Source organism: Falco rusticolus, chromosome 11 (genome assembly GCF_015220075.1).
Source record: "Falco rusticolus isolate bFalRus1 chromosome 11, bFalRus1.pri, whole genome shotgun sequence".
Classification (NCBI taxonomy): Eukaryota; Metazoa; Chordata; class Aves; order Falconiformes; family Falconidae; genus Falco; species Falco rusticolus.
The window spans coordinates 28,422,426-28,447,937 of NC_051197.1; the positions used below are offsets into that span (position 1 = coordinate 28,422,426).

The 25,512-nt window shown below is 53.5% G+C and overlaps 1 protein-coding gene across 7 annotated transcripts in view; it reads right to left on the reverse strand.

The window, feature by feature from the left end:
* The window catches only part of CACNA1E (calcium voltage-gated channel subunit alpha1 E), a 147,824-nt gene extending 132,006 nt beyond the window's left edge, over positions 1-15,818 (reverse strand). For 5 of the 7 annotated variants that reach the window (XM_037403481.1, XM_037403480.1, XM_037403478.1 and 2 more), the window contains exon 1: positions 15,665-15,806. The gene's annotated coding sequence lies outside the window, so the exon portion shown is untranslated. Of the gene's footprint in view, positions 1-15,664 lie in introns of all 7 variants that reach the window. The other 2 variants (XR_005106638.1, XM_037403482.1) reach the window with 2 other exon arrangements.
* Between the last annotated feature and the right edge of the window lie 9,694 nt (positions 15,819-25,512).

The following is a 25,512-nucleotide window of genomic DNA, read 5'->3' on the forward strand; positions in this document are numbered from 1 at the left end:
TACTTGCTCTCTTCAAGTTGCCTGGTGCAAACCGGCTTTGCTCCACAGAAGCATTTCAACTTCAACCAAACTGCAGTCTCCAAGGCTGGGGAAGCCCCTGTGCATGGCCACCAGATGGTCCAACATGCAGAATGCCCACGGACTCCCTGGGCCACCAAGCTACACTGTGAGGAGCTGTTTTCCTCCTTTCCTTGCTCAGCATCACCCCAACACATGAGAAGGCATTTGAGAGCATCCCTCATCCCCTGAGACACTGCCCTTGAGTCACAAAGAGCTCCAAGATCCAGCAGCGCTTTTGATGCTGGAGTTTGGAGGTGCTGCGCAGCACAGCCCCACTCCCCACACAGGCTCCTACCCCAGGAGCTCTGGAGAGGACGGCCCTGGGACATTGCCAGGGGTGACAGGCCAGGCTGGAAGGAGAAGCAGCCCCCAGAGCTCGGCACCCAGCTGCCATGAGCCCAGAAAGCCAGCAGAAGGTTTACGAGAGACCAGGCACTAGGCTGGGGTCAGGGTATAGGGTGCAAGACCGAGGACTTTCCAACTTGGGTCAGAAGCAGGTTGGAAGAGGGTAGAGTAGATGCACAGCAATGCTCTCCTGCCAGGACCAGCTTCCCACAGCTGCTGAGCCCCATAAGCACAGGATCACTGCACCCATCCAGCCCCTTCCCGCTGCCTCCCTGGCTGTCCGCACCCAAACCTTCACCCTGGCACAGCCCGGGCACGCACCACCAGCAGAGCAGGCAGGGTCCTCAGCTCCTGGGGCAGAAACACAGGAGGTGCAGGCAAGGAGAGAGGCCAACAGGGCTGCACAGCAGCCAGCCCCAGTGGAGAGACTGGTAACCTGGAGCAGCCTCCAGAGAAGCACCAGCCACCAAAGATGGAGTAGGGAGGCATACCACTGAACACAAAAGCAAGGACCACCGGGAAAAAGGAAAAAGACATAAAGGATTTCCTATCTGTGTGGGGATTTATAAAAGCCACACAAGCATCATCTCACCAGAGGACACTGGTGAACACAGCAGCTGCCACACACTGGTACAGAATGAGAGATCACCCTGGTCCCCGCTTCCTCCTCCCAGGAATCTGGCTCCCTGGAAAAACCTGCCCAGCCTTTGCATTTTGCAAACCTCGGCTCTAAAAATAACCACCGGTGCAACTGACACATCTTGAGTGGAGCCGGCGAGCGGCAGCCCACAGAACCAGACTCACTTAGCATCGGTGGAGATGTGTTTTGTAAACAGTTTTGTTTTTTTTTTTAAGGTTGCTTAGTAAGCTGCTGATCAAACAGCCAAAGCCGTTGTCTGATGTGGCAGAAATGAAGGGGGGACCCAAGGAAAGGGAAAAATCCCACAGAGGACAACAGAGTGGGGAAAACTCAAGGGACGGGATCCCCATTTCCCAGCACGTCCCTCCTGCCTCAACTCACACTTTTAAGATGGAGTTTCTCACACCGTATGGACCCCCAGGAGGGGTCCCAGCTCCAGCCATGCCCACAGCACCAATGCCCCCCTCACCAGCTGCCTCCAGAGAGCAAAACCCCTATTTATACAGAAAGCCGAGGAGCAGCAACAGCCCAATAGACCACCCCACTGCCAGGGGACTGTGCACCATCTCCCCCCTTGTTCCCAATTTCCCGGTGAGCAGGGTGCGATCCCGCCCCAGCTGCTGCAGCCGCTCCCCAGGGGCTGGGACAATTGGCAGAGCACAGAGCAGGAAGAAGAGTCACCCAAACTGTTGCTCAGTTAATCATGGTAATTAGCCACCATCTTGAGTGACTCCCATTAGTTACAGCCTAATTTTCTCAGGCACAGTGAGCGTGCAAGGTTTCAATTACAACTCACCAGGCAGCCAACTGGGAAGCAGCCACCCTGAGGCTCATCCAGGTCACAGAAACGCGCAGATGAGGTGCTCCTTCCCCTGAAGGACCCAGCTTATATCCATTTTAAACTGGGTCTTATTTCCCAGCCCTGCACGGGAAGCCTCAGCAAGCTCACACCAGCTTTGCAGAGCAGATGCCGTCGAGCTGGAGGGGAGAGGCTTGCATTTTTTCCCACCCACCACAGGATTGGATCCATGCCCCAAGCGCAGACCAGAGCCGGGGTTTCTCTCTCTGGAGCCGTGCCCATGTGCTTCCACCACCGCACAAACCCCTACTCCTGGTGAGACTTGCACCCTGCGGCAGGCAAGGCGGCACAGGCACCCTGCCCTGCTTTGGGGAGCGGGCTCACTCCACCCGCAGGAAGGGGCATGCTCCCCAGGGCTCTTTGCTAACAGTGCCAGCTTGCACAGAGCCCTTCACCCTCCAGCACCCACCCCTAGAAGTCACACACGATGCCTCAAGGATGGGTCAACATCAAGCAAACTACCCCAGCACAGACCAGTTCCCTAAAAGCAATCACGCTGGTCCCAGTCAGAAGGCACGAAGCAGATGGACCCCCTGCCGCACCCAGGGTAACAAGGGGTTAAAGCCCACCTTTTGCCTGCAGCTTGGAAAAACAAGGCAGGGAAATGTAAATGCTTTGCTGAACCAGAAAGATCCATAAAAATATTAGCCACAGCTTAACTGGCCCTCTCCAGAGATCTGCTCACAGGGGTAAGGCTCATCATCGCCCAAGCCTGCCTACACCTCCGTGCTTTAAGGTACCTTTCCGGCTGGTTTAGTGCTTATTTATAGGCAACAGTCCTCAGAGAATCGCGGGAGGAGATGAAGCTCAACCCCTTCCACAGGGAGCTTGACAAGTCTGAGCTTTCTGCTGCCTGGCTAAGCGAGGAGCAGCGCCGGAGGGAGCAGAAATCAGGCTCCGACATCTCTGGCACCTTGTCCCTGCCATCAGACAGGTGCTTTACATCAGGAGCTCGGTGTGTTTTAAATAGGATCCCCCATTCCCTGCTTGTTCAATTAAAGTAAATAGAGTATTTTGGTACCAAAGAAATGGAAGAACCACAAGCCTGAGCCAGGTTGGGAAGCAGGGATGCTTGCAGATGATGAGCAGGGCTCTGCACCTCTGCGGGGAGCAGGTGTTTCCATGCCCATGATGCCTTGTTTAGACAACTGCCTGGGAAACCCAATATTTGATTTAAATCCACAAGAGGTGGCCTCTGAGGCAGGGAGCACATAACCCAGCATGGAAAGCACTGAAGTTAACACCTCTGTGCCGAAGAGAAGGAAAACATCCCTTCTCAGCCAATAACTAGCACAGGAGCTGGGCACAGTTGTGCCTTGGTACAGTACTTTGGGCGAATAAACCCAGCAAAGCAGGGGAGCGGGCACCTAGCCCCTCATTTTGCAGATGCCATATGTCAACATCAGAAGGGAATTTTGGAACAATTGATGTCAGGGAACCTCTGGTCCAACCCACTGCTCAGAGCGAAGTCAGGTCGATGCCAGAGATACTGGAAAGGGAGAAATGCTGAAGCCTTGGGCTGCTGCTGAGCCTTCACCCCCCGATCCCCCGCTCCCGCCCTGCTCATTTCTCAGCCTGACAGAGCTCAGCAGCCTCTCCCCAGGCACGCGGCCTCACGGCTGTGACTAATGGTATGTTTTGACATCCCTGAAATACTCCAGCACTTCATTTCAGCCGCAGGGAGCAGGAAGGAAGGAGGGGACATGCTGGTGGGGAGCCAGCACCCGGAGGGAGGGGCAGGAAGAGCTTTTGCAAAAGCAACAGGCAGCGATAAAGCAAAGCAGCATGGAAAAATGATGCATGAGATGGCCAAGGGGCAGGCTGGGACCTGGAAGGCACCCGGAAAGCCTGTCTGATCTGCCCCTCACCTGTGCCTTCCCTGGAGCTCTGCAAAGGTGCAGGGTACTGGATTTATCCAATATCCCCAACACACACAATCGCACGGCTTGAGTGGGGACAAAGGGATGCTCCACTAGCTCCTAGTGAGCCCGTAGCTGCTGGCGAGGGATGCGGGATTGCCCCGGTCCCCTGCCCAGGCAGGCAGAAGGCAGTGCCCTCATCCTCCTGCTTTGGGCTCTCTCCAGCAGAGCCAGGAAGGCGACAGACAGGGAACCCTGGGGAGGTTAATTAACCAGCATCTTCCCTGTATTAAGACAGTCACCTCCGGCCTCAGGGGGGGCAGCGGAGGCACAACCCCAGCCTCTGGCAGGGGAGCAAAGAGCATCCCAGCCACCAGCCGAGCTACTGGCCGCGACCATCTGCCAGCCGGCAGCACCGGGGAGAGGAGCAGCCACAGTCATGGGGGGGATCTAGCTTTTTTCCTGACAGCTCTTGCTCATCACCAGCTGTTCATGCTGGGGCTCAGACAGTCCTGCTGCACCCCGGTGGGCTGGCGGGGAAGGAGAAGCAGGCCGCCTGGATCAGGCCCCAGATCTCCACGTGTTGTCCCCAGAGAGACAGTCACGGAAAGTTTTCCCAACCTTGGGAAAACTGGCACAAAACACACCCTGCCCTGAGGGAAGAGCCAAGGGATGGCTCAGCACATCACCCAACTCACCCCAATCTAGCCAGCAGAGCCCCCTTAGCACCAGGGTAGAAGAGCCATCCTTCAGGCTGTGTCACCCTGATGTCCACACATCCATTTCAGCCACGAGCATCCTCTGTGGCATCCATGGATCAACACAACCATGGAATGCAGAAAGTTAGCAGGAACTCCAGATGCCATCATCAGGGTGCTACTCCCAGAAGTTTGCTTGGGTCACTGTGAGCCAGGAGCCCTGTTGGCAGCAGTAGTGGTGATGGGGGAGCAGTGGGGAGATTGTTTTCTCTTTTCAGCTGTCACTAAAGTCATCAGTGTGGCTGTGAGTGATTCACAACAGTGTATGAAAAGCCTGACTCACGCACTGGATGCGGTGGGAGGGTACATTGACTCAACCACACCATGGATGGGGCGCAGGGGGCTGCAGCCTCACACAGGGACAGTCCTGTTTGCAGCCGGGTCAAAGGCAGCACCAGCCCAGAGATCCCACACACATGCTCAGATCATCAGTGCCCTCAGCAGCATGGGTGAACTTAAGGAAGACTCTACACCTCAGCATCAACCTGTTGCCTGTCCACAATAGGTGCCAAGGTGCAACAGGGATGGGCCATGCTCTCACTCAGCCTTCCACTGGGGCAAGGTTTAAGCTGCTCTGTGTGATGGCAGAGGAGGAAGAAACCCCCAGGTGCTCAAGGGATGCAAATGCAGCCCAAACTACAGTGAGAAAACTTCCCAGGTATTCCAGGACCACCAAGGAGGGAGGAAACTCAGCCAGGCAGAAGCCAAGACCAAAGGGAAGCTCCGTGCCAGGGGACAGCTTGCTGCCACCACCATCTCCTCCACCTCCCAGACCTGTAGACATGAATCCAGGGCAGCACAGCCCACCAGTGCTGAAACCCACCCTGCCTGCCTGGCGCCACACTGCTAGACAGCTGCATTGCAGGGAGACCCCCATAAAAGCTGACCGGGGAGACCCCAGATCTCAATTCCCTGGCACCCCACTGCTACCATGCCGTGTGCCAGCAAGGCTGTGTACTTTGGTGAGAGGGAGCTGAAGGGAACTCCTCCAAAAGACACTCCTGTTTGGATTGGATGGCACTTGGTCTCCAATTGCTCAACGGGTGGTAGCTATGCCCCAATCTTGCCAAAGATGCCAGCGAGGCTGCTAACGTGTGTCTCATCTCGCTGACAGCGCCTTCCGTAACGCTGTGCCTCATCTGCCAAACAGCCCCAGCCATGGATCTGGACCAGGCAAGAGTGTCACCACATCCCACGGCATCCTGAGCTCAGACCTCCCCATCTGCACACAGGCCAAGCCTGGACCCTCATCAGCACCAAGAGCAGGATTAGATCACCCAGCCGGGGGGGGATGTGGCCCATGAGGGAAGGCAGGGTGGTCCAGGGTACCAGTAGCACTCATGTTCAGGACTGTGGGGGAGAGTTATCCCTGCTCCCCCCTCCAGCCATGCAGAGAGCCAGCAGAGCAAGCACCAAAACACACACGCTCTGCAATGCAACAGCAGCTGGGAGAGCTGCAGGAACAGGGCAAACAAACCCTGATTTTGGGGACCACTCATTCATCACTGCCATCAGCAACACCTGGGCAGGGACCAGACTTCGGAGCAGCACCCAGACCCACAGAAAGTGGCGACTGGGTGCAGAGAGACAACACAAAACGCTGGGTGCCCAGGGCAGGCTGGGGGGGGCGGGGGGGGGGCGGCTGGGGGCACCCATGGACCCTGCATGCTCCCAGGGAAACCAGGAGATCCTGCACATTTGGGAGGCCTTGGGCTGGCAGAGGAGGGCTGATGCTGAAGGAGCCCACCACCCCCCACCACCACTGCCCCTGCACCCAAGCAGGGGCTCTCCAGAGAGCTCTGAGCACCCAGGTGCTACAAGCAGGGGAGAGAGGGGGCTGCAAGCCCCCCACCCGGGGCAAGAGGCAGGGCAGCCCGCCGGCACAGACACACACACATCCATCCCGCTCCTTCCCGAGGGCAGCGGGACCCCCGGCCCCACCGCCCCGGAGCCGCAGCACGGCTGGCCGGCCGTCCCCCCTCCCCCCCCCCCGGCCGGAGAGCCACCTTAAGCGCACGCTGTGGTCCCGCCGCCCCCAGGCTGCCTTAATACAAACTTTGTCAGAGCTCTCCCGGCACGGCCAGCCCCGGCCACCAGAAACCCTCGGGAGGGGGCAACACCGGGACTCGAGCTTCAGATTTGGGGTCCCGTCCCCCCCAAAGGGCAGCTCCGCCCCGCCGTGCGGGGGAAAGCGCCCCCCGACCCCCAGCCCACCTCTCCCCGCTGGCTGCCGCCGGCTCCTACCCCCGGAGCCGGGATGAGACAAAAGCCGCCAGAGAAGGAAGGGGAAGAGATGTCCACCGAGACCGAATCGCTCAAAAAGAGGAGGAGGATGGAGAGAGCCTCCGCTGGCGGGGACCGCCGTCTCCCGGCCGTCCCCAACAGGTAGCAGCGAGCGGGGGGACACGATGTCCCCACGGCGACAGCGTTTGTCTACTTCGGGAGAGGGAGCGGGGGCTCCCCGGGGCCACCATCCCCGCTTACCTGGGAACGGAGGCATGGCTTCTGCGGGAGAGCTGGGCGAGGTCGGGATATTATTCCAGAGACATTATTTGTAATAGAAAGGGAGGAAAAGAGCCGGAGGGAGGGAGAAAAGGAGGGAGGGGAGGGGAAGGAGGGAGGGGGAGACAAGAGGAGCAAGGAAGGAAGGAGAGGGGGAGGGGGGATAAAACGAAATATATATCTAAAAAAAAAAAAAAAAAAAAAAGGAGAAAATAGAGACAGTTAAAATCTGTCTCCTGCCCACACAGTGGAGAAGAAATTTCTGACAATCGGAGAAAGGAAACTCGCACATATACCGGGGAGGGCGCAGACGGGGGATAACAAAGGAGGGAAGGAGCCGACCTCCACCAAAACAGAGCAGGAACTGTCCGGGCACACCCCCCTTGCACACACACCAAGGGTAAGGACCGGGTGCCCAGCCGAGCAGCCAGCCACTTCTCTGCCCACCCAGGCCAGCTTGGCCACCCCAGGCTCAGCCACCCACCCAGCCGCAGCTCCCAGTCACCTGCACCCCCAGCACTGGGGACTGCTGGCAAAGGACCCCCCCACGCTACCCTGCCAGACAGTGCTGGTGCTCCCCAACCCCTCTTTCGCAACCCAGGTCTCTGCTTTTCTGCACACACCTTGTTCCTGGGGCATGGGGACCTCCACGGCTCTTCCCATCCAAAGCAAGCATGAGTTTTCCAGCCACCACATATCCACGCAAAACATGACGCTGCACTCCCTGCTCTTCTGCGATACCAGGCCTCCCCTTAACCAGCAGCCAAAGCAAGGGCAACTGTGGGGACATGGAGGTACATGGCCTTCCAGATCAGCCAGAGGTTTACCCCACAGCATCTAAGGACTGCCAGTGGGAAGGAGTTGTATACAAGGCCTCCTCTTTAATCATGTTTGCAAGGGTGCATCCCCACCGCTTCTGCCTGGGCTCCATTTTGCTTTCCTGGGCAGCACCCATGGACAACTGGACCTGAAGGTGCAGGCTGGAGGAGCTGGAGGTGACACAGGGTCTCTGCATTCCCATCGAGGAGACCCACAGCGCTGTCACAGCTGCCCAGGGATAATACTAAGGGGCTGCTGCACTAAGGCAGAATATTTATATTCCCCCTTAGCACATGCAGGGAGAAGTCCTAGCATGGCACAGCTCCCTCCACCCCAGCTCAGCTGGTTTGCACAGGAGTCCCCCTAAAGCTTGTCATTGCTGGCTTCTCTGGGAAACAGCCCACTGCAGCCTCGGCCAGGGGTTGTTTGGGTGGGCAGGATGCCCCCACGCCCCTCCAGCTCCTCCCTTTCCTTCCACCACACTGCAAAGCACCCCAAGCAAACCTGTGCTGCTTCATAGCACCCAGGAGCATCCAGGGCTCGAGGTGCTTCCAGGGCCAGCCACTGTCAGTGTTGCTAACATTGTCCCGAAGCTGCCCCTGTCCTCATGCTGAGCCCCAGCACATGCTGCTGCACAGCACACAACCCCTGCCCCAGCGTATACCTCACCTGCATGGGACGGCCACAAGCAGCATCACAGGTGCGCATCACCACAGAGAGCCAGGGTACCAGGCTGTCTGAGGACAGCTTATGTCACTGTTGCTTGACCGTTGCAGGGCTCTACCATGCCTCACCAGCACCTCTGGGGCTGGGGAAGCAGCAGAGCTCAGCACCCAGCCACCCCCTCACAGGGACGCCCACTTGTGCCACCCAGCCTGGGTGCTGTCTCTTTAAAACCTTCATCCCTAAATCTGAATGAAGCTAAGGGAAGAAAATCCCGCAGACAAGTGTTTCATTTAAATGTCTTCTCCAGCGCTCCTGTTCATTCACGCACTCCGTGAGCATGCTCCTGCCCCAGCACGCTGCTGCCCGCACCTCAGGGAGGAGGCACAGGGAAAACCTGCAAATACCCATCCTCTTTGGGATGCATAGAAATCCCCCAACCAACTACCAGGACACTGCACACCAAAATCCCAAGTCCAGCCCAAGCAAGGCCATCCTGACACGTGCAGATGGGAAAAAACATGCTGCCAGAGGGTCCGCTCACAACAGAAACCCCATTCCTCACCATTTCTCCAGCGTTGCTACAAGCTGGCACTGGTAGGGATGCAAATGCACCCTGTATGAGCACATCCCTCCAGCCCCCCAGGGAAATGGCTTTGACACCCTCTCACACACAGTCCTGCATGCACGCCGCCCCCAAATCCTGCCCTGCGCCTCTGACAGTCTCAACGTGGCAGCCAGCCTGAATGCATTGAGACAGCTTCCTCAGTGACAAGCCCAGGGTCTTTATTTAAATAAATGTATATGTTGATACTTGGGGACTGGTGATGCCTTGGATTCAGATGTCTCCATGGTTACCTGCTCGTGGTGAGAGCTGGGGGTAATTGAACTCTGGGGGTTCACCATTCATCTCCCATCTCCCTCTCCCCATCCCCAATGGCTCCGCAGAGTTCTGCCTTCCCAGACAAGCACCGAGCCAAGGCCGCTCCCAGCTCCCTGCTAGCGCAGCGGGAGGGGGAGGAGAAGCAAGGTTCTCCCTGAGAACTCATTACGTGAATAATTTTGTCAGCTCGGCAGATGATTAGACACGAATGCAGATCAGCTTCCCCATCCCGAAAGAAAAGACAATCCTGATCGGCACGGAGACAAAGCTGAGCATCTCCTCCCACCACCCAGCTAGACAGGAGTGAAATATGGCGAGACGGCATCAGGAGCAGCGCCGACATCCCAGTGCCGAGCCGCTGGCGTCTCGGGGGAGCGAGCAGCAGAGGCAGCAGCACCCACGGGCTGACAGCTCTCCCCGCAAGCGTGCGAAGGCAAGGCAAGCGCCCAGGTTGCAGGTTAGCAGCCCGAGGTGCCAGCTGGAAAGAGCACCAAAAAAAAAAATAAATGAGAACTGCAAAGCCCAGCTTGATAGAAACTACCATATTTTAATTTTTTTTTTTTTACACCCAGGAGCATCCAAATTTGCTTGGCCCTGAGCTTCATGGAAGCACCCAGAGACATCCAGTGCGTTGCCCAAACCCAGCACCACTTCATTTACAGACACTCCCTGACCTGATCTACATTCACTGCTCGCTTGCTAACCTCTTATTCCCATATAGCAGCACTGTGTCATCGAGTAATCCCAAGGACCTCTAGCTTCCTAACACCGCTTTCCTTCCATGCAGCGCAAAAGCCTAACTAGCTTCTCTTCTCTTCCTTCCCACCCGCACAGCCACGAGCACTTTGGATGTGGACTAATTGGAGACAGTTCAGAGGGCAGTAAAGAGAGCGTGCAAAAGGCAGCAAAACACAACCTGTTGGGGGGGGAAAAAAAAAAAAAAAACCCACAACAAAACATCCCGAAGGAACTGGATTTGTCTAGTCTGGAAATCAGGAGGCAGGAGAGACAGGATAGCAGTCTTCAATTATGTAAGAGGTTGCTGCAGAGGGTGTGGGAATAAATTGTGCTGCATCCTCACAGGGAACTGGACAAGAAGTAACGGACTGTAAATTGTAGATTGAACAATAGGAAAAGAAACCTCAGTAGCAAAGATTATTTAAGCTTCAGGATAGGCAGCTGGGGAGCTTCTGGGGTTTGAGAGCAGGTCTAACGCTGATGAGGTGGTCTGGATAAAGTGGCTCCCATTCTGAGACAGGGGAAGGGAGCCCTTGCAAGGTATGCTCCTGCCCTGGGCTTTTAGCACCCAGCGGCTGGTTCAGGCTAGCTTTGCACTGGTATCTGCCAAGCATGAGGGGACCAGCAGCTTTCCTGGGGGCAATGCAGACCACTTTATGCCCCCCACCCAGGTAATTCTGCCTCCACCTGCAATGCCCACAGTGTTGCAGGTAACACAGCATCTCAGCCTGCCCTCCCTGGCACAGGCTCAGGGCTGTGCTGGGGCAAGAGAGCGCCCAGCCTCTGTCCCACATCTATCTGTCCATCCCATGCTTAGGACCCACAGCACATCAGGGAGCACCGTGCAGGTACCACCTCCCCTCCCAGGATAGCTGCAGCAGGAGGATATTGCCCACCCTCCACTTCCCAGGAGGGTACAACCCTGCACTCCATCTGGGTCATCAGTATCTGTCACGTTGACTAGTCTGGGGCAGAAAGTGCAGCCCCTTGTTTTGTTAGACACATGCCTCCTTTCTTGAGTTTCACACTGGTGGAGTTGATCTGTGGGTTTTCCTACTCAATAGGCAAGTGTGTATTTTAAACCGAGCTAAAAAGAGGACATGAAGCAAAGGCCACCTGAAAGCATCTTTAAAAACAAAGGAGCAATGTGTATTCAACAAAGCCTCCAACCCAGCAGATGACAGCTACTGGAAGTGCCTGTCAGGGATCTGCCAAATTGTCTGCTGGAGTGGTGAGAGCTGGAGAGACTCACCACAACGCCATGGACCAACGGGGGGAGCAAACGCTGCTCTCCCCAGGAGACAAGTCTGCAACTGCCATAGGGAAGAGAAATAGGGTAAGGGTTACTGTGCAACTTCCACAGCTGGTAAACACTCAGAAACCTGTGAAAATGCCTTGGGGTGGGGAAAAAAAAAAAAAAAAAAAAAAGGCACTTTCCAGTAAATGCCACATGCTGCACCGATGTCCCCATTGAGGTTTGCTCCCAAGGGCTTGCACACGCCAGAACACCTACTTCTGTTTAACAACAGGAAAGCCGGTGAAAGTTGAAACATCTTTAATGATATTTACTCTAGCACAATAATCTGAAGAAGGACAAAAAGGGGGGTGGGGGGGGGGGTGGGGGGTGGGGGAAGAATGATCTAAGTCTGAGGATGTTTACATGAAGTGAGACTAAACTTTCCCAAAACCAGACTATCCTCCCTGGGGAAAAAAAAAAAACAAAACAAAACAAAAAAACAAAAAACCCCAAAAACTTCAGTAACAGAAACTTCTGCAACTGCTGCAAAAGAAAAATAACAGTGCAGTGGGAGGCAGACAAAAGCATGGACCACACTTCTGGCCAGCTGAATCACAAGGAAGCTGCACCCTGAATGGGATGATCAAGAAACACTAAACTGATCTTCTGTTTATAATAATAATCATCTCACTCATCCATGAGCTATTGCAGACTGCAAAAAGCAATATCAGCAAATTCCCCCCCAGATGCTTTGGTCAATTAGTTTAATGACCAGAGAGGCAACAGTCCCAAGTCACTGGGAAAGCTGAGCCTGCAGAGATGCCTTTGCCCTGCGCCTGCTGCTCCACCTCAGACCTGTAGTTTATATTCCAGTTACAAAACAAGTGCGGCTCTCCATTCCCAAACTCCCATCTTTTAGCTGAAGCATATTTTTCCTGGCACTTGTTCTGCTTCAGTACCCAGGGTATAACTACACCTCTTGTGTTTAAAATGCATCTGCCATCTGGAAAGCACAGAGACACCCATACCTTTGCTCTGCTCCGATCCGACTGCAGGCGTCTGGATTTCAGCACACATTTTTATCCATTTCCCCACCCCCGCCCCCCCTTATTCGTGTCTGAGCCGTTTGACTAAAATCCGAGCCGTTTCTCAGGGTCTGTCTCACAGCCCAGTCAACACGGAGGGAACCGGTGCCAAAAACCCATTTCTTTCTGATCTGATTGTTTGTTTTCCTGCCTCTCCAGTTTGGGATTTTTGACAGGGAGCCATGTGAAACCAACTGCTCATTGTTTACTGGGAAGCCTGGGGCTGCTTTTTAGTCATTTCAATCGCAAAAAGACTGGAGGACACCACAGAAAGTCAACTAGCTCCTTGCAATAGCCTGTGTTTGCAAAGCTCTTTGATGTCCACACACGGAGGAAAGCCAACCCCAATGAGTACCCTGGGGTGTCATTGCTGAACCAGACCAAGGATGCTCCTGCTGCAACGCCCAGTTACCTCCTCGCCTGCTCCCACAGCTCATGCCTACACCAACACCCCAGCCAAGGTACCTCCCCAGATCCACCCCTGCTCCGTATCCAAAAGCTGCAGCTGCTCAGGACAATTTGGAGAGAAGCACAACAGAGCCAGAGTCTCTGGGTGGGCAGCCTAGCAGGTCCATCATCTGGATGACGTCTTTCCTCCTCCTCACGCTCGGGCAGGATGGGCAAGCCCTCACCCTAGGGTTGCTACAAGCATTGAAGAGCCAGAAATCAAGTCACCTCCCCACAGCAGGCCAAATGTACAAGCTCCCTGGCTGTGTGGCACTTTTTCCAACAAACCTTTAATGATGCTTTTGAATCCACTCCAAGCTAACGTGTCAGCATCCCCCTGACTGCAGACCAGAACAGGATGTGTTATTTCAAGAGAATGAATAAAACCAGTAGCAAAGTCCCTCAGCACCCGCTGGCTGCTCCACCCCAACCCCAGGGCTCACCCAGGTGGGTTTCAGCCAGAGCTTGGTAGATTTTCCAAAGCAATCCCTACTCCTTTCCAGGCCACTGCTTCCCCACCCCAAGTACTGCACAGAAGGGGGTCCAGCTTAGCAAGCACTCACCATCAGTCATCACCCATCATCATTTTGGTCTCCTGTCCTTTTCATCATGTACTGCTGCTCCGTCAGCTGCAGACCTCCACCAACAGCTTTGTTGTCTTTCCCATTACTACAAATATTATTAACGAGCACAGCTTAGGGCTGTGTCTGAGACTTCTCCTGAAACACCTTCTAGTGCTTCTTCACTTACAGTAACACTGAAGCAGACCAGAAAACCTTTTACCCACTTCAAGTTATGCTTGACTTGAATAGGAATGATATTAGAAGGGCTCCTAAATCATTGCTTTTAAGTATTATCTTTGTGATGTTATGGGCAACATAACAATGTTAGCTCATCATGGCCCATTTTCTATGGCTACCTGTTGACTGAAACAAGTTACACCTTCCTCCAGTCCATGGGCAAGGCTAGGCTCAGCCATTCTGTGTTTCCTCAACCAAGTTCCGATGTTGAGAGGCTGACGTGCTCCAGTCACCGAGTGCATAGGGCAAGCATCACAATCCTCACTGTCCCCAAAATTCATATAGCGTCAACCAGCACTCACAGAAGCCCTCAGCCAACCCTGCTGCTATTCTTGACTCAACATTGTATGTTCCCACCCTCGCTCATAAAACATTTACCTTCAGCAGATCAAGAGGGGTTCAGTATCTTCTTCAGCTGCAGTACGCAGCAAGTTTGTTGTAATCTGTTATGATTGTAATCTGGTTTTATCTTTAGAAAGTCAACATTTAACAGTTCTGCCTTCTCTGAACCATGTTTGTAGGGTAGCAGAGGATGAACAGGGCTTTTGGGGGCTGGTGGCAGCACCCACCCATAGCAAGAGCAGGGCAGCAGATGCTGCAGGTTGGCCAGTCTGCCTTCATCCTCCCCATTTTCTGTAGCCTTGGCCTGAGCAGAAGGGGCAGTTATGCACAGTCTGATCCTCACCCCCAACTTCCAGACCCAGGAACCACATGAAGCTCAAAAGCCATAATATCTCTTGTCCCAAATACATCCACTCAAACACCCGAAGACCAGCCGCCCCAGAAGTTTTCACAGGCTGTGCCTGATCCACTCAGTTGGGTTGTCCTGGAGCTTGGCAGCTCGAGCCCAATTCACCTGCTTTGATCAGGAGAGATGTAGCATGCAGCATCCTTTCCACCTGTTTTGATGTCCAGGAACACACCGGATTTTATTTTCCAAGCTTTTAACCAGGGGATTTACCCAAGAGACAACCAGCTCACCCAGCAGCTCTGGCCCCCATCACTGCCATGCATTTGAAGCCACGTGGCTGCAAAGTGACCTTAACACTGCGGTGGGGGTGACTACACCCATCACACCAAGTCCTGAGATGGCCCCCACACTGCCAGCCTGTATATGAAGGCACCAAGAAAGCTGAAGACCCTCTGAGCAAAGCCCAGGGCAGGTGATGGCTCTCCCCAGGGCCGATCCTGCCCAGGGAGCATGGAGGCATGCACCGCACTGGGCAGCTGGCACACCCCAGGGCTGCTCAGGCTTTGAGGCACCGTTCCAACACATGATAAACAATATTAGTGAAAAATTGCCTAAACAGATCCAAATAGGATCCTCCTGCCAGCAGGCAGGGAGGGCTTCTCGCTGCAGGAGGCATCCAGAGACACATTTGAGCAACAGGGAAATAGCTTATAGTACGGAATAGCTTTTTTTGTCGTCTCTCTCTCTTCCTGATGCTGCTCATCTCAATCCCAGCCACCAAGCAGTCTCTCCTCTACACCAAATGGACCTTTTCTCCCTCCATTGCACTCCTGGTGGGACAGCCAGGACTTTAGTGGATGCACATTCACATACTACCTCTTAAAGAGGCATCTTGCAAAGTCTCCTCTATATCCCCACCCCTGCCCCAAGGGAAATTCATATTTTAGCCCCAAGGACCCCAACTTTAAGCAAACTTAAGACACAGGCTCCACAAACAGACAAGTCCTGCACACTGCCTCTGCCCTAGGCATGTGGCACTGCGTGGTGTTTTGCTGATTCACTGGATACCAAGCAAAAATGAATTCCAAATCAAATATAAGGTTAAATGCAGTTTGTTATATTACACTATAATAAAGGAAAAACAGCATGCAATATGATAGAAGGAAACAGTACTAGTTATTATGCACACTATGATAAAAGAGAAACAGGAGCAAAGCATCAGATAATTGCTGCAAAGTGCTACAGAGACAAAGAAAAGGAGACATCACCATTTACTACCTTCACATCACCCAGGCCCGCCCTTCAGCTGGGAGCCCCGTTGCAGCCAGTGCCAGGAGCCTCTCTGTAACTGGGAAAATTTCCACATGGTGCATCCACCCATAGGTGAAGCTTCTGGCCCAGTCCCGGAGCTTGCCTGCCTTTATACTCTGTGAAAAGCAAAAATAGCTTACACACCTGGTGTATGTAAACTTTTAAGTTTAGGCTAAGTGGCAGCGTGCGCTCCCTCGTGATCCATAAGGTTCAAACACGCCAGGGACACTGGCCAGATGCCAGTGCCCAGTGGAGTTACTGTCATGACACAGCTGCACACAATATTTATTTTCTGGATGTTCCTGCCCATATCTTGCTTGTTCGGGGGCTCAGGACAACCACCCACCCATTAAAGCTGTCCGCGAGCTCCCTGAGCCCACTGCCCAAGTGAAACGACCCCTAACTAAAGACAAAGGCTTTTTCCTAAGCAGTAATCAATTTAATATTTTTTTCCCCACAGGCGGGGAGCAGGGTGCTGGAGCAGCAGGGGGGTTTGGGCACCCAGAAGACAGGGACGAGGGAGGGAGCGATGGGTGAGGATCCGCAGCAACCGAAGCCGGCAGCACTCCCAGAGCTGCCTGCAGAGCCACAAGCATTGTTCCCAGTGCATCCATCTAATTCCCAAGCACTCACCAAAACCAGCACACAGCCTAAACCACAGCAATTGTACGTTGCTCTTATCCTTCTGCTTGCAGGAACTATTTACAGTGGGTGCTAAAGCATTACGGAAGCGGCTGCCAGCTACTGTATTTATGAAAGCTGGGATCTCCGAGCCAGCTCTTATCAGGTTTAATACAGCTCTCCCCACGTGTCTGTCAGCAGAAATGAGATTTCAAGGGGGCTTTGAGGAACTTGCATCTCCAAACCATTCAGCTAAATCCAGGGAAAGCAGGTAACCCCTGAGAAAAAGCATCAGCCTGCAGCTGTAACAGCCCACAGAAGGGCACCACAGCTTTCCCCAGCTAGCGTGCCAGGCCAGGTCCCAAGCATTTCCCGGTGACCAGCAGGATGCTGGGATGTGCCATCAGGGCAGTCCAGGGGCAGCTGTGATTTCCTAGGCAGGGAGGAAAGCCTGCTGCTCCAGCCCCAGGCTGCCCCAGGTTGTGTATCAGCAGGGCACAAGATGAAAGCACATAACAAGGATCATTAATTAAGTAACATGGAAAAGTGCAAGAGCACACCACTCCCAGCTATGGACAGGCAGGGAGGGTAGGGCAATGGCCAGTCTCGTGCATGGGCACCAAACTCCCCCCAGCAGGGCCAACACATACATGCTACTCTAGAACACGTCTGGAGTGATGAAGTCCAGATTTCAAGCTGTCTGTGCCTAGGAGGCATCTGTGGCACCAAGACTACACAAAGAACTAAGATTTGAAGAGGGCAGGGGAAATACAGAAGTGATGGGTGCCTACAGGTATCAGCTTTGAGCACAGCCTGTACCAGCTGCTGGAGAGCAGGAGTCGCTGCACTGTTTTTAATGTCTCGAAATTCAGACCTGGATTGAGCCATGGAACAAGGGGAAAAAAATTGGTCTGGAGAGCTGAGCCCAGCTGGGTGACTGTGTTCTCACCTCCCTTTCTGCTTTCATCAGCCACTTTGGTGGCAAGACCTGCTGGGCTCACCCCAACCCACCTCACCTGGGCAGGACTTCAGAAAGCTTCTCTGTTTCCCTTGGGTCTCACCTTAGAGATGCCCAGGGCTGCCTGTACCACCTCACATGGGAACAGCATTCCCATGAGTGACAAGGGCACATGGAGGGAGAAGCTGGTAGCCAAAGAAACAGCAGAAAACATCCATCAGATTCAGAGAGCTGTCACACACAAAAAAATAAAAAAACACCACAAACCAGAAGAGCCGATGGCTTTGCTCCGAGGAAGGCAGTGAGAAGCTTCAGCTTTCAAGCCCGGGATTTCAGCCAGTTTGCTTGGCTTCCCCTGTTTCTCCCCACACCTTCCCTTGCAGCTCGCGTTTGGGCAGTTTCAGCAAGGAGCTGAGGAAACTGTTGCTGGGAAACTGTTCCACAGCCCTGGCTAGACACACACCTACAAAGTCAGGGCTGACAACACCCAAGCAGCTCAGGCCGGCGTGAGCAAAGCCTCTTGGTGATCCCATCAGTCCCTCTAGTCAGACTGATATTCCACTTAATCCCAGCCCAGATATTTCCAAATTAGATCCTTATTTAGGATGGACTATGCAATGCTGATGCTAATCAGAACAGCGCATCCACCAAGCAAGCAAGATTTGATATCATGGTCCACTGGATCTCATTAAAGTTTATTCTGTGCCCACGCAGAAGCAGCCACTCAAAACATCCAGTGCTGGGTTGCATTTGCTCCCCCTTGGGCTGCAGGAAGCCTGGACCACCTTCTTCTCTGGCTGTTCTCCAGAGTGGAACGCGCTGCTCAGAACTAGATTCCTATCCTTGGGCACAGCAGGGCTCATTGCCACCAGTAACATCATTCTTCGTCATTCTACAGCCCAGAGACAAAACTGTTACCTTGCAAGTGCCCACATTTCTTCCACCTGCTCCTGGGAACGTGTTAGAGCCTGGAGCAAGTTCTGCTCTTCTGAGTGACAATGCATTACCTGGCTGCGCGGCAGCCCTCAGGGATTTTGCCCCAGCCTTGTAGAGGGACATACAGGAACCCAGGCTAAGCACAAAAGGAATATCTAGGAGGCAGTTACAAGCTCCTTTAAAAGAAAATACTGCTTCCTATAAATATATATAAAAAAAAACCATAACAAAAAACCTCTCCTTGCACTTTCTTGATGAATACACTATGCTGTACATGTTTTGCACAAGATTGATTTCAAAACTTCTATTTCATTATATGCACGCACACCCTTACTGTAAAACTGCCCGCTGAGCCCCACCAGCTCCAAAGCCTCACTCCATGTAAGGACACCCCCAGGGCTTCAGCCCCACTGCAGGGGGGTTCTGCTCCAGCACAACCCATCTCCAGCCTGCTGCCGCAGAGGGACATCACCGGCTGCCTGCAGGAGGCAAATGCCTTTCAGTTCTTGCCAGCTCTGCTCAGTGAGAAACTACTTCAGCAGACAATTAAATGAACCTTTGCCCAACAAGGCATCGCCTCGAGGGGGTTTTTCGGAGCTCCATCCCTTTCCCCCAGTGCCTGATACTGGGGTCACAAAGAGCACATCACTCATTTCTCTTGCTCTGAAGCCTGCCAGTGCATAGCTGGGGTGCAGCTGCCCTCCTGCTGCCCAGCAAGCTCCCAGCTAGCCAGCCTGAGGGCATCTCAGCTACAACTGCTAGAGCTCCAAACCACAAACCTTTGAGGTTTAGGGCAGCAGACAACCCAGGTGTTTGTCACGGGCCCAACATATGTGATGGAAAGAGCCGAGGATGGCCCCAAATGTAGCAGAAACATCCAGGGACGGAGAACAATTTTATACCAGCGCAATTTGTATGATGTCCCCTGGGGAACCACCTCCCATCCTCACTGCCTGTCTCTTGAAAGAACTGAGGAAAGCCCCTACTCGGCCAGCAGAGCTGTTTCCCCACCCCATGACTTGGTTTCCCTGCAGATGAGGGACGCTCATCACTCTCCTTGCTGTGCCTCCCACTCCCGGCTAAGCACCAGCTGCACATGTGGGGTACTGATCTCAGCTGGGGCCTCTGAACGCTGCCGTGTAGCACAAATAAAAAGAGATAATAGGAACTGGAGGGTGAATTAAACATATGAATCACTTCCTCTCCTGGCTTTTCCTGCTCCTGTTGTTGTTCTTATCCCCCTTAGAAAAAGCCCAAGGAGAACATTCATTTCCTTTTCCTCTCCACTCTGCAATGAACACGGAGGGGGGTACTTTTTCTCTTCTCATTTTCAACTGGCAGCCAGAGCTGTGATGATGCTCCTGAGATCATTTCACCATCACACAGCAAAGCAAATCCCTCAGGTGGCTTTAGCAAGAGCCTGAGCCCCTCCAGCTCCCCAGCCCCAACCCAGCCCTCACCCTCCCTCTCCTGCTGCAGCTCTCTACATCCCTCTTATGTATGCCACATGCTATATGCCGCCTTCCAGCCCCATCTTCCTGGGGTGGGAGGGTGCATGGACATCCCAAGCACATCACAGCCCTCCCTGGATGAGGCTGGGCACAGCCACTCCAGCTGCCACAAGCCTCCAAGGGCACAAAGTAGCCCATTGCTTTGGGAAAAATGTTTTTCAAGCCCAAAAAGGCCATTTCCCCCCACCAGCTCACCCCCAGCCTGGCATCAGGGCATCACCAGCATGGCAAAGGGCAGCTTGTTTGCAGAGAGAGCTGTGGCTCTCCTGCCATCTCCTCCACCCTTGGAGCAATCCTGCCTGCAGGGTCTCCTGCCAGACCAGACTGTAATTATGACCAGCAGAGAGGATTAGCTCAGCTAGCCCCTGGGATGGGTGTGGGTGTGTGTGTGTCTCATCCTCCCAACCTGATGGCACGTGGCAGCATCACATTCCCCTTCCTCGCTCCCCTACATTTACCTCTGCTGCAATATTGACTGCTCCAGCATAGAGCTAAATAATCCCTGCAAGGAGATGCTGCCAGAGAAACAAGCCAAGTGGGACACCCCAAAGCAGCAGAAAGCCTGGCAGACAGACAGTGAAAGGACATCTTGCTACAGCTGAAAGGCAGATGGATGCAGCCATCAACACCCAAAATCCTATTAAAATCCTTTGCCCACAGACCAGGGATGTAGCACAGGGGGGAAAGGCTTTGGCACCAGCTTTTCCTCCTGCTTTGGGGCTCCTGGGCTGTCCCTCCTTGCTCTTGTGCCAAGGGAAAAGGCGCAGAGCAAGGCAGAGTTTGCAGAAGTCCTCAGCCAGGCTCTGGTGGCAATGTGAAGCATCAAGATTGCAAAGCCATTTTGGGTTATTAGGGACTAAAACCACTCCAAGGGTGCAGGAACCCAGGAGAGACAGACCCCTCCTCATCTTAATAGCAGCTATTGCCTTAGGTACCCCCAGGGCCACATTTGTTGCGTGCCTGGGGGTCTTTAATGCAAACCCAGGAAGACATTAAAGGTCTGTGATGGCAAATGAAGCTGCATTTCTCTGCCACAGCATCACTCAAGCAGCGAGCAGGGACAAGCCACCAGACAAACCCCCCCTCACACAGACTGTGCTGCCAGGGGAGGTCCAGCTCTGGGCTGTGCTTGCTCAGGTCCAGCATTTCAGGTCACTTCAATGCATCTGGGAGCACTCCAAAACGCAACTCAGAATTTCCATACCGAATAATCACCTTTTATTTGCCATCTGAGACAGCTGAACGTTGGAGTGCTGCTATTTTCTAATGGGAAAAAACTCTTTGGCCAGTTCAAGGAAGACTAAACTGACACAACCTGAATTTTCATCCACCTCCCCTAAATATGTGCTCCCCCAGTGCTTCCCATGCCTCAGGTGCTAAACGAGATCGTTTCTTCCCTGATCCATAGACAGCTACACCAAAAAAAAACCCAAACATAAAAAAACCCCACCAACTTCTCAGTTACAAAGGGGGTTCACACCACAGCACCAGAAGGTCATGTCATAGCAGGCATCACCTCTATCTTTAAGAAGGGTCCAAGTAACCACAGAACAGACAGTTTTATTACAGCGACAAAACCAGATTTAATCTGAAAATATATATATATATATATAAATAGGATTTTACAAGTCCTTAGGAGAACCCTCAAGACATATACCAGAAGGCCTCCTGCACTGGAAGCGTTTCCCCAAGCTGCAGGTAATTTACAGCAAGCATTCCAAGCAAGAGACAGGACATTGCAATTTATCTGAATTTGTCAAATGCTTCAGCCCAGAACTCCCTTAACAAGAGGTTAAGAAAATCAGCAGCCTCCCAAGCCATAAACTGAATTCATCCAGCAGAAACCAATGAAGACACCCAGTACAAAATCAGAGTAAGTGACAACCAGCACACCCAAAATTCAGCACTAGGGCCCAGCCCAAGCACCTGGTGGCGTTAAAAGCCCAGAGCTACTGTTGTACAGGGACCAGAGGGACAGCTGTGGCTGGCACCACAGAGCTCACACCAGGTACGCGAGCAGCATAAGGGCAGGTGACTTGTTGACAGAGCGCCAAAATCCTTTGGCCGAGGCAGTAACAGATCCACACACACACATTGCTGGGCACTACATGTATTGCAGCTGCTTGGAAAGGATGGAGGAGGCCTCAGCATCATCACCGGAAGCATCGCAGAGGTCCCCAGGGCAGCATCGCAGCAAAAACACAGCACCGGGCCCTGCAAACCGCTGGCTGGGAGCTGCCGTGGTGGGATCAGCTCCAGCAGGACTCAGCTGGTGCTTGCAGAAGACTCGGCTTTAGGTAGCACTGTCACACCACTCAGCCCGGCTCCGTGGGGGACAGGGAAGAGCAGACCAGGGCATCAGGCCAGCAGGTGACTGCAGAGCTCCCCGCCACGGTGAGACTGAAAAGAGGAGGGACTCAGGCATGAGCAAAACTGGGATGAGAGGTAGGGAGCTCAGAGTGGTTCCGCTGTCTCCACTGCGACAAAAGCCAATGAAAACAACAGTCCTGAACTCATACCAGAGCACAATGAGTTTAGAACAATAGACAGATCTTCTCTTTTGCTTTTTTACATACAATATGTAATTAACCTGTGGGATTCATCGCCACACAGCTAATTGAACAAAAGGACTCAAGGGAGCTGCAAACAAAGCAGCATTGACATGTGCAGTGAAGAGCATCCATGCTGGCTGGAGGGAGGGGGGCGCGGCATAAAAAAACCATCCCCCAAGGTGGTCATCCCTTGTGGCTTTCCACAGGGATGTCCACCAGGCAGCTGCTGTCCAGGGACTTGGGCATCCTCACCAAGGGCATGGACTGGCTGCCGTTTTGTCAGAACAGAGGGAAACCAAGGAGACGGGGCAACCCTTCTGTGCTCCAACAGCTGCAGCTGGTGTCACGAGCCACCCCGAGAACAGGGCTGTGAGCAGGCATGGCCCAGGTGCACACAACGACAAGCCTTGGAGCAGGGTCCTTCCCAGCCAGGGAAGGTCACAATGTCCACTTACAGCACATGGACCACTCTGGGACAAGGAAAGCCCAAACCCTGCTCTTTATTTCCACCTTTCTTTATATTTACACTCATTTTGAGGCTGTTCCCACCATTCTGCAGTGCAAATAGACCCTATCATACCTGCAAGCAGGAGCTCTGCACCCTGAAGGAGCCCAGTGCTTCCCAGGTAAGCAGCCAGCTCTCAGTGCACAGTGTTTCCAGTCTGACACCAGCGTTCCCAGTGTGGACATAGGCAACTTCCCTCGCTGCCAGAGACCATGCCTAGCACAGGGCTGCTCTCCTGTGGGTGGGTGGGCTGGGATGCCACCCTGGCATGTGCTTGGGGCAGGATGCCTGAATATCCATGTGTCAAAAAAGCGACATCAGAAAAAAAGTACCTAAAACTGCTCTCAAGGACCAATCTTGTTCCTGCTCCAGCAGCCTTCTGCTCACTTACAGCTTGGGAGCACAGAGGGAGGGAGGAAAATTGCTAAATGCAGCCTTTTTTCGCAGGGCTTGGGTAAGGAGAGGGGGTTGCCTTTCCTGGCTAAAACCTGCTGCTGTTGGCAAACATACCCAGCCACACGGGCATCTCAGAGGACAAACAGCAGGAGCTTGAGAGCAGAGATTTATTGCCGTGTCCTCTTCCCTCAAACCCACATTTCAGAGTCAATGGATCTGCTCAGCATCTCTCAGCCACCCCTTTTTTGCAGGGAGATCATCAGGCAAACCCCAAACCTGCCACTACTCAGCGTTCCAGGAGCTCCACGAGCAGCCTGTCCCAGCTCAGACCCCGAGCACTGCCAGGGAGGAGGAAAGCAGACCTTCACAGGTATTTTTTTGAGGGACGCCCCAAGTTCACCATGCAAGGCAGCGCATCATCCCCAGCAGCCGGGAAAAATGACTGCTCAAACCCACTGCAGCTGCTGCCAGCCACAAGAATTGCTCAGGAGGAAAACCAGGTGGGCTAGTGACCCACTGCCTCCCAGAGCCCATCGCTCTCTGCATCCCATCCCCTGTGCTTCAGAAAGGCATAAGCCTCCTCTAATATGCCTAATCACATGCTATGTCGTCAGCAGGAGCTTTTAACCTGCATCTAGCTAATGAAAATGAGTTGCTTCTTACTTGCAGAATCAGCAAGCTAGTCCCCAGCCGCCTCAGCCTGATGCCATCGCCTCTGATGCTCCCCAGCCCCCCACCAGCCCCCAGCTCTCAGAGCCTGCAAACACTGTGGCAGAGCACGAAGACAAGCTCCCGTCAAGCCCCAAAATCAGTGCCAGCAATGTGGGGAGAGAGCAGGAGGCCTGGCATCCTCAGGACAGCTGGGCTGTGCAGACCAAATTAACCCACCACAGCCAGCATGCTTAGAGAAGTGGGCAAGAACAGGGCAAGCACACACCGATGCTTCCCAAAAATGCTCTCCCAGGTTCAGCAGAGGGTCATTTTTATTTAATAGCCCTCCGTGGTCTTTTCTTTCCAGACTTTTTCACCACATCTTGAGCTCAGATTTTTTTTTATTTTTTTTTTTTGAGCATTCATAGCATCCCTGCAGCAAGGAGTCCCCCTGCTTACCACCACCCCACACAGCTTGTGTGTCTGGACCCTACCACTCCAAGCTGAAGCCCCTTGGATATCACATCAGAGTCCAAAACTAAGTAATTCCCACACACCCTCTCTGGGTCACTGGTGATTTTATAGCAAAGCAACCTCATTCATACCCCCAATGCCCCAGATATCCTCTTCTTCCACTCCAGAAGGTACCCAGCAGGTAAGCTGGTAACAGCAGGAATTTTCAGCAGCATGGCCCAGGGAGGAGAAGACATGTCCCTAGCCTCCTCTGCCTGCCAACAAGGTGGGGCATACAGCACTCCTGACCCTCCTCCAAGAGGGTAACTGAGCTCAGCAGCTTTTTCCAGATGGCAGGGCAGCTAGCAATGCTAACAACCATCTCCCAGCTGCCTGGTGGCCCCAGATCCCTGACCTAGATGCCTCAGGCTGTTCCTTGAGACACCGAGTCCCCTAGAGCAAAGCTGTCCCCAGGGAGCTGCAAAGCAGAACAAGAGCAGCGAGGAGCCAGGAGTGACAGCAGCTGGAAGAGGCTGTTTTACAGCTCAAGCAAGACAACAAGAAAAATCATTAATTTCAGTCAACTCATTCTACACCCATGAGGTTTTTATTGTATTACTTTGGAGATGGCATCGATCAAAGGAGATCTCACTAAACAATTAAAATGAATGCTGCATCTGGGCACTCACAGAGGGGGAAGCTGGGGAGGGGAAGGAGAGTGCTGGGGTCTGGCAGGGGAAAGGAGCAAGGACACCCTGAAGCAACCAGACTCCTGGATTGCAAAGAGCCAGGTCTGAGAGCACAGTGCCAGAAGGTGATGCTGGGTACGTTTATTGCAGGCAAGAAGCCAAGTAGCTGCTGCTGGTGGGACATCCCATATGGCCGCAGGCAGGAAAGCAGCACAAGGGTGCTCAGGCACAGCAGGAGGAGAAGGGACATCAGGCATGATCAATCAGCCATAGGGTCCTGACCTGAGGTCCTCATGGAGCAGCCTTGCACTGGTCCATCACAAGTGCCTGGCTACAGACCATTCTTAGTTTAAAAAAAAGGCTGAGGAGAAGATGCCAAACAGCAAACACATGCACCAGTGCTGGCAGAGCCGAGCCTGCATGGAAGCTAACGGAGGAGTGCACCTGGTCCTCCCTGGAGCTCAGCAGAAAGGGCCAACGACACGACCAAGGGTAGAGACACCCACCCAACAGCACTGAGACCCAACAACTCACCGCATAAAT